Below are 13,443 nucleotides of genomic sequence, written 5' to 3'. Positions count from 1 at the left end.
ATCATAACGGCCCCTCACGAAAAACGAGGAGGCCGGCCTTTCGTCGTGTCTGAAGGCGTGGAGTTCCTGTCATTCATGGAAGAGGCAGGGGTTTTTTATGCTGGATTTTCGAGGCCGAACTTCACATGGTGCAACAATAGGAGGCGTCGAGCGCGGATATGGAAACGGCTGGATAGATTAATACTCAATGAAGAGTGTCTGGGTGTAGCCTCGGCGATCTCGGTCGTCCACCTGGCCAGACATCCATCGGATCATTTCCCGCTAAAGATCTCCTTTGCTTCCAGAGGGGACAATAAACCGCGGCCATTCCGTTTCTTAAATGTGTGGACCACAAGACCGGATTTGATGGAAGTGATTCGACAGGATTGGAATATGGAAGTGCAGGGATCCCCCTTGCGGATTCTATGGTCAAAACTATTGGTGGCTCGGAGAGGTATTCAAGGGTGGAATAAACAGTCCTTTGGTAATATCTTTGATGCGGTAAAAGAGGCAGAGAGCGGGTTGTTGAGGGCTGAGGATGTAGTGGTCCATGAGGACTCTGAGAGGGCACAGGTGGAGTTCAATAAGGCCCAGGCGGAGTTAAAACGGGCTCTAGCAGTGGAGGAGCAGTATTGGCGTCAGAAGGCTAGAGTGACTTGGCTACGTAGTGGGGACCGAAATTCCAAGTACTTCCATGCGGTGGTTAAGCAGCGGAGGGTGCAAGGAATGATCCACAGAGTTAAGAGGTCTGATGGAGTGTGGGTGGAGGACGATGATGGAATAGCAACAGAGGCAATTGCATATTTCTCTAACCTATTTGCTGGTGCTACAGGATCAAATTTGGATGGGTTGCTAGGGTTAATTCCGTCCTTGATTACGGGGGAGGACAATAGGATCTTGGAGGAGGTTCCGACCTTGGAGGAAGTTAGGCGTGTTGTGTTCGCAATGGATGGGGAGAGTGCCGCGGGTCCGGATGGCTTCACCGGAAAGTTCTTCACCTTTGCTTGGGACATCATTGCTCCGGATGTTTACAAGGCCATAGTGAGCTTCTTCTGTGGTGCAAAGCTTCCTCGGTTTATCACCTATACCTCCATTGTTCTGATTCCCAAAGATCCGAATCCCCAGGATTTTTCTAAGTTTAGGCCTATTAGTCTTTGTAATTTTTTCAATAAACTAGTATCTAGGATCCTGGTGGAACGGGTAGCCCCGCTTTTGCCAAAAATTATTTCTCCTCAGCAGACGAGTTTTGTTAAAGGGCGGAACATCATAGAGAATTATTTACTAGCCCAGGAGCTGATCACAGGCATTGGCAAGAAGGCTCGGGGAGGCAACGTAGCGTTGAAATTGGACATGGCAAAGGCGTATGACCGGATGTCTTGGACCCATGTGATTCATGTTTTGCGGAAGTTTGGATTTGGGGAGCAGTTCATAGATATGGTGTGGAGGCTGCTATCAAATGTCTGGTTCTCGATTATTATCAATGGGGGGTCACACGGGTTTTTTAAATCTAGCAGGGGTCTAAGACAAGGGGATCCCTTATCCCCGATGTTGTTCGTTATTGAGGCGGAGGTGTTATCACGAGGTTTAAATAACTTGACTCAACAAGTGGGTTTCGTGGGCTTTCGGGTCCCAAGGGGTTGTCCTACGGTGACACATCTAGCTTTTGCAGACGATGTGATAATTTTCTCGAATGGGTCTACTGCTGCGTTAAAAGCTATTATGCAAGTCTTGGGGGAGTATCAACGGTCGTCAGGGCAGCTGGTGAATGCTCACAAAAGCGGATATCTAGTTCATGCGTCACTGTCGCCAGCTCGCAGAAGAGTGATTGAGAGGGTCACGTGTTTCTCGCAACGGGCTTTCCCATTTCGATACCTTGGATTTCCACTATATGTAGGACGGTGTAAGGCATCTTATATGAGGGAGATAGGTCAGGCGCTCGTGCAAGGAATTATGTCCTGGAAATCAAAGCTTCTCTCTACGGGGGGAAAGTTAACTTTGATCAAGCATGTGTTGATGTCGATTCCAGTGCACTTGCTATCGGCTGCGGTATTACCGGCCTCGGTGTTCAAACTGCTGGAAAAGGTTTGTGCCAACTTCCTATGGGGTGCTTTAGACGATGGAATGAAGTATCATTGGATTGGTTGGTCTCAGTTATGCTATCCGGTTGAGGAGGGCGGAGTGGGCCTTAGACGGTTACGTGATATTTATGAGGCCTTCTCTTACAAGCTATGGTGGCAGTTTCGGGCTGGGTCATCGTTCTGGGTGAGATTTATGCAGGCTAAGTATTGTAGAGACCTTCACCCGTGCCAGGTTCAACTGAGTAGATGCGCCTCCGGTACTTGGAGGAGAATGCTAAACATTAGCAGGCAAGTGGAGTTTTCTCTAATCTGGAAGGTCCAGGATGGCGGCTCATGTCATTTTTGGTACGATAATTGGTTGGGGAATGGTGCACTGTTCCTCAAAGCTACGGTGATCCCTGCCCTCTCGTTCAAAGATTTCATTGAGAATGGGAAATGAAGTACCCATCGGTTATCGCGAGTCCTCCCCCTGGATTTACTTCCTTCTGTATTGCTCCACTCGGTCCCCCGAGGAGGGCGTGCAGATGAGTTCATATGGAGTTTAACATCGTCTGGCAAATTCACTCTTGCATTGGCTTTCGAGGAGGTACGCCAAGCCTGCAACTCTTTGTTCGTTCATTCCCAAATCTGGCACCGCAGAATCCCGTCGAAAATATCCATCTTCATGCTGCGATTGCTGTGTGGGAGGTTGCCATTCCCCAACGTCTTGGGCAGGATAGGGTTTCAGATGCCTTCAAAATGTTTGTGTTGTCCCAATGGAGCAATAGAGACGGTGGAGCATGTCTTTTCCGAGGGACAGTATGCGACAGCGGTATGGAACTACTTTGCTAGCATGTGTGGGCTTACGTAGGTAGGGTCATCTCTGAGGACTAGGGTAGTGGCTTGGTGGTTGTCACCACCGAGGGTAGAGAAAAGACGACTTTTATTCAAAATAATGCCTAGTTTCATTTGCTGGCACATCTGGAGGGCGAGGAACGGAGCATTTTTCGAAGGTACCGGGATGCAATCGGCTAATATCTGTCAAGCTGTTATCTCAGATATCACGTTAGGTTTGGAGAATCACTTTAATATCAAGTTGGGGTGGGTCTCTTTTCCTCAGCTATATGACTGGTCTGGGCAACAAGGCGGCGGCATTAGAGTGGAGATCATGAGGTGGAGGGTAAAAAAGACGGGTTGCCTAACGCTGAACACGGATGGCTGTTCCAAGGGTAACCCAGGATGGAGTGGCGGCGGTGGGGTCTTGCGAGATTCTTTAGGAAGGCCTATAGTGGCTTTCTCTGCGTTCTTTGGTAAGAGGTTGAGCTTGCACGCGGAGGCCCTTGCTTTGCTAACTGGACTTCAGTTGTGTGTGGAGAAGGGGTTCACCAGGGTGAAGATTCAATCAGATTCCCAGGTATTGGTGGGAATACTTCAGCGTCGGTTCAGATGCCGTGGCGGATCCGGAACGAGGTGGATCAAATCTGGGAGCTGGTAGCAGACGTAGCTCGAATTTCTCATTGCTTCAGAGGAGCGAACCGAGTGGGAGATATTCTTGCCAATATGGGTGTCTCTCATCAGCACCAGCCTTGTGTTATCTATGAACATATTCACACGTTCCCAAAGTTGGCAAGAGGGGAGGTTCGTCTAGACAGGTTGGGCATGTCATCGATTAGGAGGATAAGAGGGGCAAGTGTGCCAGTAAGGCGTGGTGGGGAAACTTTGTAGTTCTGGCTCTTTTATTTGATGCATTAAATAAATAAAAACATTTATATTTAAAAAAAAAAAGAATTAGGTGATTTAGAAACTAATCAAGTTAAAGGACACTTTTTTTATTCAATGTGAAATTTACCCTCTTTTCTAGGTGACCACTCAATGAAATAATTAGTAAGAGAGCGATATCACCTGGGAGTAGAAGAGATAAGCAATTAAGGTCCACAAGATAATAAATAAAAAGGGGAAGAATTGCAAACCAATTTGACTTCCAAGCTCCTCTTGAGCTTGAAGATCAATTTATAAAACAAGCTTCTTTAAGTTAATGAAATATAACCAATCTTGTGTACAGAGGAAAACTCACTTCCTCCTTGCCCCAAGTTACACTCGGTCAAGTTAGGAAGTTTTACAATCACACAGGATAACTCTCACAAAGCTACACTATTGAAGTATTTTTCTTACACAAGAAAAGCTTCCACGAATCTTACACCGCAAAGAGTACAAATCTTCCTTGTAGAGTGTTTTCTCACTAAAACTACTCTTGATCTTTTGTATTCTCAATGTGCAAAAGTTACCTTTTTGATTCTAATCATATACTATATGAGACCAAAAAAGTGCTCATTATGACTTTCAACGGATAGAAAGTAGTTGAAGAGTCAACTAGCCGTTGGGAGTGTCGGACGTCCGATTCAGTCGATGCTTGCATCCGACAGCAAACAGAGAATTTGAGAAATCATCTTATTTTTGTCGGACGTTCGGTGACAGGTTCTTTGTGCGTCCGATAGCAAACAGAGACTTTTGAGAAATTATCTTATTTATATCGAATGTCCGGTGACAGGTTCTGTGAGAACCCTGAAAATGCGTATAAATAATATTTCGTATATCATTTGCACTTCTTTATTCTTTAATAATTCCTAGTACTATTTTTACTTGGTTGCAATTAAGTACGTAAAGACACGTTTATGCGAAATTTATATAATTTTTCTAAGTTATGAATTCCTTGGTTTCGCTAAACTAAGTTAAGATTTTTAGAGCTAGATTAAATCTTTTTCGTATTCACATAAAACGTTAGGTTTACATATATTGGTCAAACTTGATTTTAATAAGTTTAATTAATCAAACAAGAATGTTAAGCGTTAAAGGAAGCTTAATATTAATTTGTAAACAATAAATTCTAGATCAAAATAATACAAATACTCTAACCATATTTAGGACATAAAATTTTGACAACCAAAGTATTGCATGATTAGCGATTCAATTAGGCGTTCAAATCACTTTTGGGGACAATTTTTGGGGCTAAGTTTAAACCAAGGACTTAAGTGGCTAATTGGAGAGGTAGTGAAAAATCTAAAATACCCTCACAGCTTCACAACATCACCCACGGCCATGACCATTTTCTGCAAAGCCAAACAGCTCCCCGGACACCATGATCACAAGCCACCCAATTCGGCCAACCACAACCTTCACCACTGCCGTACACAAGCTCTGCTAAACACTCAACCTCCTCACCTAAATACCGCAGCACCACCATCCTTCACAACCCCATTCTGTCTTGGATCAACGACACAAGAGTGAGGGAGAGACTTACCTCGTGAGTATCGACCGAGAGTGAGTGAGAAGCCGAGCTGCAACCTCTTCCATTGCTGTTCGTGAGCCAAAAGAAAGAAAGGGGAAAGCTAGTGGAAGTCGTAGGAGTTGCTGACCATCATCATCTTCGACCAACAACCACCAGCTGCAACCAGATTCTGCTGCGTGAGTGAGAGCCGAGAGGAAGGAACTTTTCAAATTTTCTGTCCGAGAATTGAGTAGCTGTGAGGTGATTTCTGAGCTCCATTTAAATTGGTTATAAGGTTGATTAAGCTTTGCAGTGGTCGAGTGAGCAGGGATTAGCTAGGAAAATTTTAATGGACTTAAAATCTGGTCACCTTTAATCTACCGTGGATGATCGACTAAGTTCTGGAAAATCCTGGCTGAAAGATGTTGTTATTGGAATCGATTTCTAAACTAAAAATGTTAATCAGAGGCTAAGCTGTTGCATGTTGAACTTGAGCATCCAGCTCCACGGATAATCCAAAGTAAAACTAGAATCCAAACTACTGGAATTTGTTTTTTGATTATGCAGACTGCCGAGGATTGATTTGGCAATGCAGCTTCACTTGGCTCCAGTTTGTTGCTCTGGAACTTGTAGTTATGATTATCTAATAGGGGATGAAGTTATTTATCGATTTGCATGTTGACTGGGTGCGAATAGATGATGAAATAAAATTTGGGAAATTTCTGGTTTAAGGAAAACAGAATGTTCGTGGGCTGAATCTGATAATGCAACTTTAATCTGCTAAACTGTCATAAACCGAGCTTGTGTTGGGAATTAATGAACTAATTATTAGCTAATGAAACTGTTTACCACTTTGCATGTCCATGTTAAATCCTCGGATAATGAATTTAGGAAGAAAGAAATTCTGTTTTGAGGAGAATGATTCTGCCGAGAATAATTTGGAAATGATTTGTTTAACTTACTCAATCGTGATAAGCTGTGGTTATAACCCTGAGTTTTCAAGTGTAGATAAAATGCCTAAGGGCCTGCATGTTGAGTTGCAGGAGTGGATAATGAAATTGGGAACTTGGGAAAAAAAATTCTGGTTTAAGTGAATTGGGAATTCGTATGACCTGAAATTTCCGAGACCTGGAATTGGACTTTTAGTTCTCAATCTGTGATTATGGGGCTTTTACGAGTTAATGTATATGATTAACTAGTTAACAACATGTTAATTGAAGTTTGCATAAGGTTTTGTAGCTTGACTAACCAGGAAAATAAAAATGAAGGCAGAAAAATTATTTCATGAACTATCATCCGAGCTTAGTTGATATAAATTCTGGATTTGTGATTAGATGAGTACAATTGTGGTATGAACTTGGATTTGATTTGGAAACCTCTACTAGCTAGCTACGTGTTTTCTAGTCCTAATAGAGTACCAAATTCTATTTTTAACCAAAGAAAATTCTGTTTTGGAACCCTTGTTATTGCTGGAATTTCTTTGTGAATTGCCGTTAACTTGAACCTGGAAATTTTGAAGCTTATGACAGTGGTTTAACTTCAACTAATGAACGGAAATTGTGCATCGTTTAGCTAAGTGATTGAATGAGGAAGTGAGGATTTAATAGCCTACTTCACCTGAGTAAATAAAGTGAAAACAGAAAATTCTTTTATACAAGATTCATCCGTGGCTTGCTAGATAGAGTCTTGAATTGTTTTGGGGATGTTAGGAATTCGAAATGCATGACTAAATGCACAAGTAGCCTGTAAATCTGTTTGGCAATAAATCATTGGATATCTTGGGAATCCAATTTTTGAAAATAAGTAAAGTGTAGCTTTGGATAAGCTGGAAAATTTTCCAGCCTTGGTCATGATTGATAAAGAATTATGGATGGAATTTCTTGGCTTTGGACCAAATACTTGAGTAGGAGGCTGCTGCAAATGTGGTCTTTGGTTTTAAATAACTGATAGTAGATTTAAATACTTGAAATATTAGCTTGGTTGTCACATGAATTACTGGTTGGGTGCTAGGGGCTAATGATTGATGAAGCCCTTGGCCATTTAAATGATTTTATAAAGTATTACTGGATGATGGAAGTTAGATTGCTAGAATGTCTTTGGGACTTCACTTTTATTTGACTTGCTTATATTGGGTTTGCTGAAACCAAGTGCTAATGATTGATGAAGCCTTGGTTGACTATTTTATTTTATTCGGAAGTGCAATTGTTGAAAACTAGGGCTAATGATTGACGAAGCCCTAGTAACTTGCTATGTGATTTTTGCCATATTTTGATCTATATTGTGATTTCGAAACGGATTTGGAGCGGGGAAAATTTGTATAGACCTTGCGAACTCGAGTAGCTGTGATCAAAATTAATCAAAAATATTTTCCAGCTAGTATTATATTATAAAACCCTATACCTAGTGTTTTGCCTAAAAGTTTCCAACTCGATATTTACCCTTAGCTCAATCTAGCCTTGATAGCTATAGTAAATAAGTTATATATACCTTTTGGAAAATCTAAGTCTTACCTTAATTCTTTTCTTTCTTTAAGCTTTGCACTTGGATAGTTAACTATAGGAAAAGGTCTAAAATACGAGCTTCACCAATTTTAGTGAAAAGCTTGGGAGACTTACTTGGCAAGAAAACTTACTTTAAATAAAATAATACTAGCCGCACTCCTATAAAGAAAAGTATTTAAAGGAAAGCCATGTAAAACATTTCCTACTTTTACTAACCCTTAATCCTTAGTGGATTGTCGAATTATTTCGAGAGAATAAACCATTTATAAACCTAGAACTTGAATAGAAATTGAAAATGTTATATTTGTACTTTAAAGGTCAAACTTGATTTTAATAATTCACGCAGAAAACTTGTTTGGCAAGAAACCTTATTCAAAGCAAATTGGTTCTGGTTTGCACCTCTAGAAAGAAAGAAATCCTTGAAGTATTTTATCACCTTCACTAGTTTAACTCTAGGGAAATTGTTAATTTATTTGGAGTAGATAAACTAGTTATATACCAGATAACTTTGTATTTATAAACCAAGAACCGTACAACAACACTTATAGTTTTAAATTCTGGATTTCTAGGGTATAGCGAGGACGCGGAATTTTGAATCCCAGCTTGAACTCTGAACTTCACTTTTGGTGAGTGTCCCTGCCTGTTCTATGCTTACTTGGTTAAAGTGCTTTCTTGACTCGATATGTGATAATTTGCAAAACTAGTTTTTGATCCATCGAAGTGAGCAGTGTGTACTTTATCACACTAGCCGTTCGAGTGGTGACTTGTGTGAAGTGTTTTTCGTGAATATTTTGCTTGCACTTGCTATAAGTGCTGGACGTAATGTCGTTGGGTGAATCCCTCGATCAGTCTATAACAATCAAGTGCTGGACGTAATGTCGTTGGGTGAATCCCTCGATCAGTCTATAACAATCAAGTGCTGGACGTAATGTCGTTGGGTGAATCCCTCGATCAGTCTATAACAATCAAGTGCTGGACGTAATGTCGTTGGGTGAATCCCTCGACCAGTCTATAACAATCAAGTGCTGGACGTAAAGTCGTTGGGTGAATCCCTCGACCAGTCTAAGGTATACTCGAATATTATTGCTTCCCTATTTGTTTACTTCAGTCGAATCAATACGTGTTAATTGTTTCAAGTGATTGCATGATTTTGAGGCACCACTGAGCGTTAGCTCACCCCACGTTTATTTGTTTTCCTTGACAGGTACTGAGGTTTGAGAAATCTGAGCTACTTATATCTTCTTAAGAATGTATCTACTTCGTTTTGTGGCTTGTAATGTATTTGAATTAAACGATATAGTTTTGTTTTGGGATTGCCACTTGAAACTGGAAAAGTGTAAACCCTGATTATAATATTTGGCTTGTATGTGTATATATACTCGGGCTGTATGAAATTTTATGTTTTGGAAACTGTAAGACTTTACTTCTTGAATGTAATGCGTGAGGTGTTTAGGAGCCGCCAATTGGCTAACTTCGGATGCTGTTATCTTTGAAGATAATGTGTTTTAGTATTCAAGCCGCTTAAAAGTTGGCATGTTCGGATGGCGAATTGTGTTTTGGTTTAGGTTATACGTGGATATTTGGTCGGTTTGCTTGCGTGAGTCCTGGCGAGAGCTAGGCAGGCGACCCGCCAACCCTCTGGTTCGCCTTAGGGAGAAGTGGGGTCGTCACAGGTTCTTTATGCGTCCGATAGCAGACAGAGAGTTTGAGAAATCATCTTATTTCTGTCGGACGTCCGGTGACAGGTTCTTTGTGCGTTCGACAGCAAACAGAGAGCTTGAAAGATTATTTTAATTCTTTCGGACGTCTGGTGAGGATGTTCTGCGTCCGATAAGATCTGCACAGTTTATCGGACATCCGGTATTGTCTTTGTGAGCGTCTGACAGCTTTCGTCTTCCTTTATTTTCTTTCAAATGCTCTTGCTTTTTGAATCAAATTGCTTCAAGACTGAAAGGATTTCTTAGAAAGATATTAGTACTATCCATTTGTTTTGCAAACATCAAAAGACAGAGATCAATATCAACAAATAGTATAAAATAGGTGGCTTTTACCTATCCCTTAGGACATTTTGAATGGTCAGTAATGTCATTTCGTTTAAAAAATTCCATCAATTTTTCAAAGAAAAATGGATAATATTTTTCGAAGTATATATATAGATGATATTTTAGTACATTCAAAGAATAGAGAAGAACATATTAGCCATTTGAATTTAGTACTTTCTGAATTTTTAGAGCATGGAATTATTATTAGTAGTACTAAAGCTCCATTTTTTTGGCAAAACATAGAATTCCTTGGAGTAGAATTAGGAAATGGTAAAATAAAACTTCAACCTCATATAAGCTCAAAAGTCTTAGAATTTCCTGATAAAATGGATACCGAACAATTATCGAAATTCCTTGGCCTATTAAATTATGCTAGACCCTTTATTAAAAACTTAAACAAATTGGTAGGACCTTTATACAGTAAATTAATTAACATCAACTGGACAAAAACATTTCAACATAGAAGATGAAAAACAGGTGGAAAAGATAAAAAAAGAAGGAATTTGAATTCCTTGCATCACTTGTGAAGGTAGACAAAGCCAAAAGTATTCTTCACATGTCCTAGGTATTGACAAAGACTGAACAATAATAGCATGTAATGAATTCAAGATGATACCTTCAAATAACTTAGAATCGAAAAAAATGGATGGATTAGTTCACATCCATCTAATCATACTGGATTCATAAGGATGAATAAGAGTAGGAAAATTTTCAAGTATTAAATGATAAGAAGAAAAATCAATTCGATGAATAATAATCAGAAAGTCGTTTGCCCAGAAGTTAGGAAGGATGCCTAGTCATTTGCATTAAATATCAAAGGACAATCAATATTTTTTTTTCAATGTGGTTTTATGCCCAAGGCCTTGGTCAGCTAGAGATGTGTTAAGAACATCCGGAAGGAAGTCATCAATGGCTTTGTAGCCATGAACATCCAAACCAAGGTGTAACCCTAGGCTTAAAGAATCCAAGGATTGAAACAAGTTAAACGGGATTTTCATAATTACATAGTCATCATCAGAAGATTCAACTGAAAAAGTGGAATAATTGGCGAAAGATTAGAAATAACAAGAGGCAGCATGGCAACGACAGAAGTTGGTTGACAGGTAGAGCGGAAGTAGAAGTGATAGGAACAACTGGCATAAAATTCAAAGGAGCAACGACAGTTTGGGTAAAAAGAAATAATGGCCTTAGTAATTTCAGTATCCATTATCTCAATATCACTCTCAATTTCATCAAAAAGAGCATTATAGGTTTTGGTGAAATCCAAAATAGTGGCATCTTTATTCACTTCTATTGCCATGAGTGTTTTGTCAAATTCTTTCTCAAAAACTTCTATCTCGACTATTGCTCATGTTTCAGCATCACCTTCTATGATGTTTTAACTATTTGGTGTTGGAAGATTCAACATGTTTGTTCTTCAGAAAAAGAGAGTATCTCTTCATAATCAACAGATGTCTCTGAGTGAGCAAATTTCAGTGCAGGTTCACTTGCTATAGGAACATGTTCAATTTCTTCAAGTTATTTAGTGAAAGGTTGACGTCTAAAGAAGAAGAGTCTTTTGTTCTAATAGAAGGGAAAATTTCTTCAAGTTTCTGCAAGGAAAGATCAACTTTAACCATAATTGCAGCAGAGCTAATAGTGGTAACTCAAAAACAAAACATAGAAAAGCAAATTAAAGAAATCATGTTGAAGAGGATAAGAAAATAATATAAAGGGGGTTTACTTTAGCGAAAGACATGAGAGCAATTTTTAATTTCTCTGAAGGAGGGGGTATGGCTACAATGGTTACTTTTGGCATCAAAGCCCATTTAGGAAGTAGTTTTGCTCGATAGACTTGGCATCTTTTGATTTAGTAAATTTTAGAGAGAAGGAATTGAAGTGGCGCTGTTAGAGATAGTTTTCATAGTAGTTAGTTCGAAAAAGAGTGTGGGCATGGTTTGATTTCGAACCGAGAACTGATTGGAACCAAATTGCACTGAAGACGACTAGAATCGAAAACAAGAATTCAGAACCAAAATCAAAGAGGTAACAGTAAGTAAAGATTCTAGTTTTGGTTTTCAAAATATAGAACTAGAACTAAAACCAATGGTTTGGTTCTAGTTAGAACTCTTATTTACAAAAATAAAAATGTAGAACTACTTTAAACTTTGAGAAGTAAATGAGATGTTTTTTCCATATTCCAATTCAATTTCAATAAGAAAATCATGTATAATTTCTTTTTATTAAAATTTCTAGTACCAATAAGTAATGTGATCTTTTAGAAAATTTCTACCATTTTTATGCATTATTAGATTATTACAAGATCAAATCTTATTTTTCTTCTATTAATATTTTTTTCTCAAATTTTCTTCTCGATCTAAATTTGTTGTCGTTTTGTTTTAGCATGAATTTTGTAAGAGTATCAGAACTTTAACTATAAGGAACTGGAACCTTATCTAGAAGGAGCCAAAATTGGAATTTGAGCCATATGTGAGGCCCCACAAATTAGGTTCTTATTTCTTATCTTGTTTTTTTTTCTTGCTTGCTTTGAATTTGTGGTTACTTTGATAATTCAGGAGTGTTTTAACCCTAGTACTTTATTTACCTCGATGCATGTTTAATTTGATGCATGTTAAGTTTCATAGTGCATGATACTAGTGTGGCCAACTAGTGAGATGTGTGTGTTATATTTAGTGGACGAGAACGAGTGTAGTACTAGAGGGAGTATATGATTAAAAGTGTTAAGAGTGTATTAGAGGAACACAAGATAGATTAGCTCTTAGAAACACAAGAGAGACAAAAAGATAGGAATGGAATTTGATCTTGACACTTGTCAACCCTCAAGCCAAAACTTTGACCAAGAGAAGTGTTGTATTTATCTTCCAAATTAGTTCCAAAAACTCTCATTTTTTTCCTTGCTTTGGCCAAGCTCCTCACTCCCAAAACAAGAAGAGAAAAAGCTCAATTTTCTTCTTCCATTTCTTGCTTCAAATCTTCCCCAAACTTTGGTTGATTCTTGGAACCTTGCTTAAGTTTGGAAAAAAGTCTTACTTGGAGGCAACTCTTGGAGGAAACTTGGACTTGTTGCTTGGTTGAAATTGCTAAGAGAGGTATTGGATTGAAACCCTCTCTTTTCTTAAAATTTCTAGTAAATTTGTAGCTAGAAAGATTGGATCTTTGATGGGTTGTTAATGGGTTTCTTTGAAACCTTGATTTAAGTAGATGACTTGAAGAAAATTCCTTGTGTTTTCATGGCAAGTTAGGTAGATGAGTTGAGGTCCATTCTTGTGCTTTTATGATGAATGTTTGAGGTAAATTTTGGTGCTTTAAATCTTGATGTTGTGGTTTGTGTGTATATCTTTTGGAAAGGTTGAATCTTGGTTGGATTTTGTTGCAAATTTTGGTAAAAAATTTCTGCTTTGAAAGCTTCTTGCTGGCTGAAACTTTTGAGTGCTGTTAGCCCTTATTTTTCAAAAATTTTGGTGGAAATCTTGCTCCACAAACTTTGTTAGATATTAAACTTTGATTGTGAGGTGGATTTGAACCAAAAATCATGAGTTTAAGTGGGAAGGTTGAGTCAAGTGTTGCTAAAAATTTTTCCCGTAGGAGACTCTGAGCAG

The sequence above is a fragment of the Coffea arabica genome, chromosome 4e (assembly GCF_036785885.1).
Source record: "Coffea arabica cultivar ET-39 chromosome 4e, Coffea Arabica ET-39 HiFi, whole genome shotgun sequence".
Lineage (NCBI taxonomy): Eukaryota > Viridiplantae > Streptophyta > Magnoliopsida > Gentianales > Rubiaceae > Coffea > Coffea arabica.
This window is presented reverse-complemented; position numbering follows the sequence as displayed.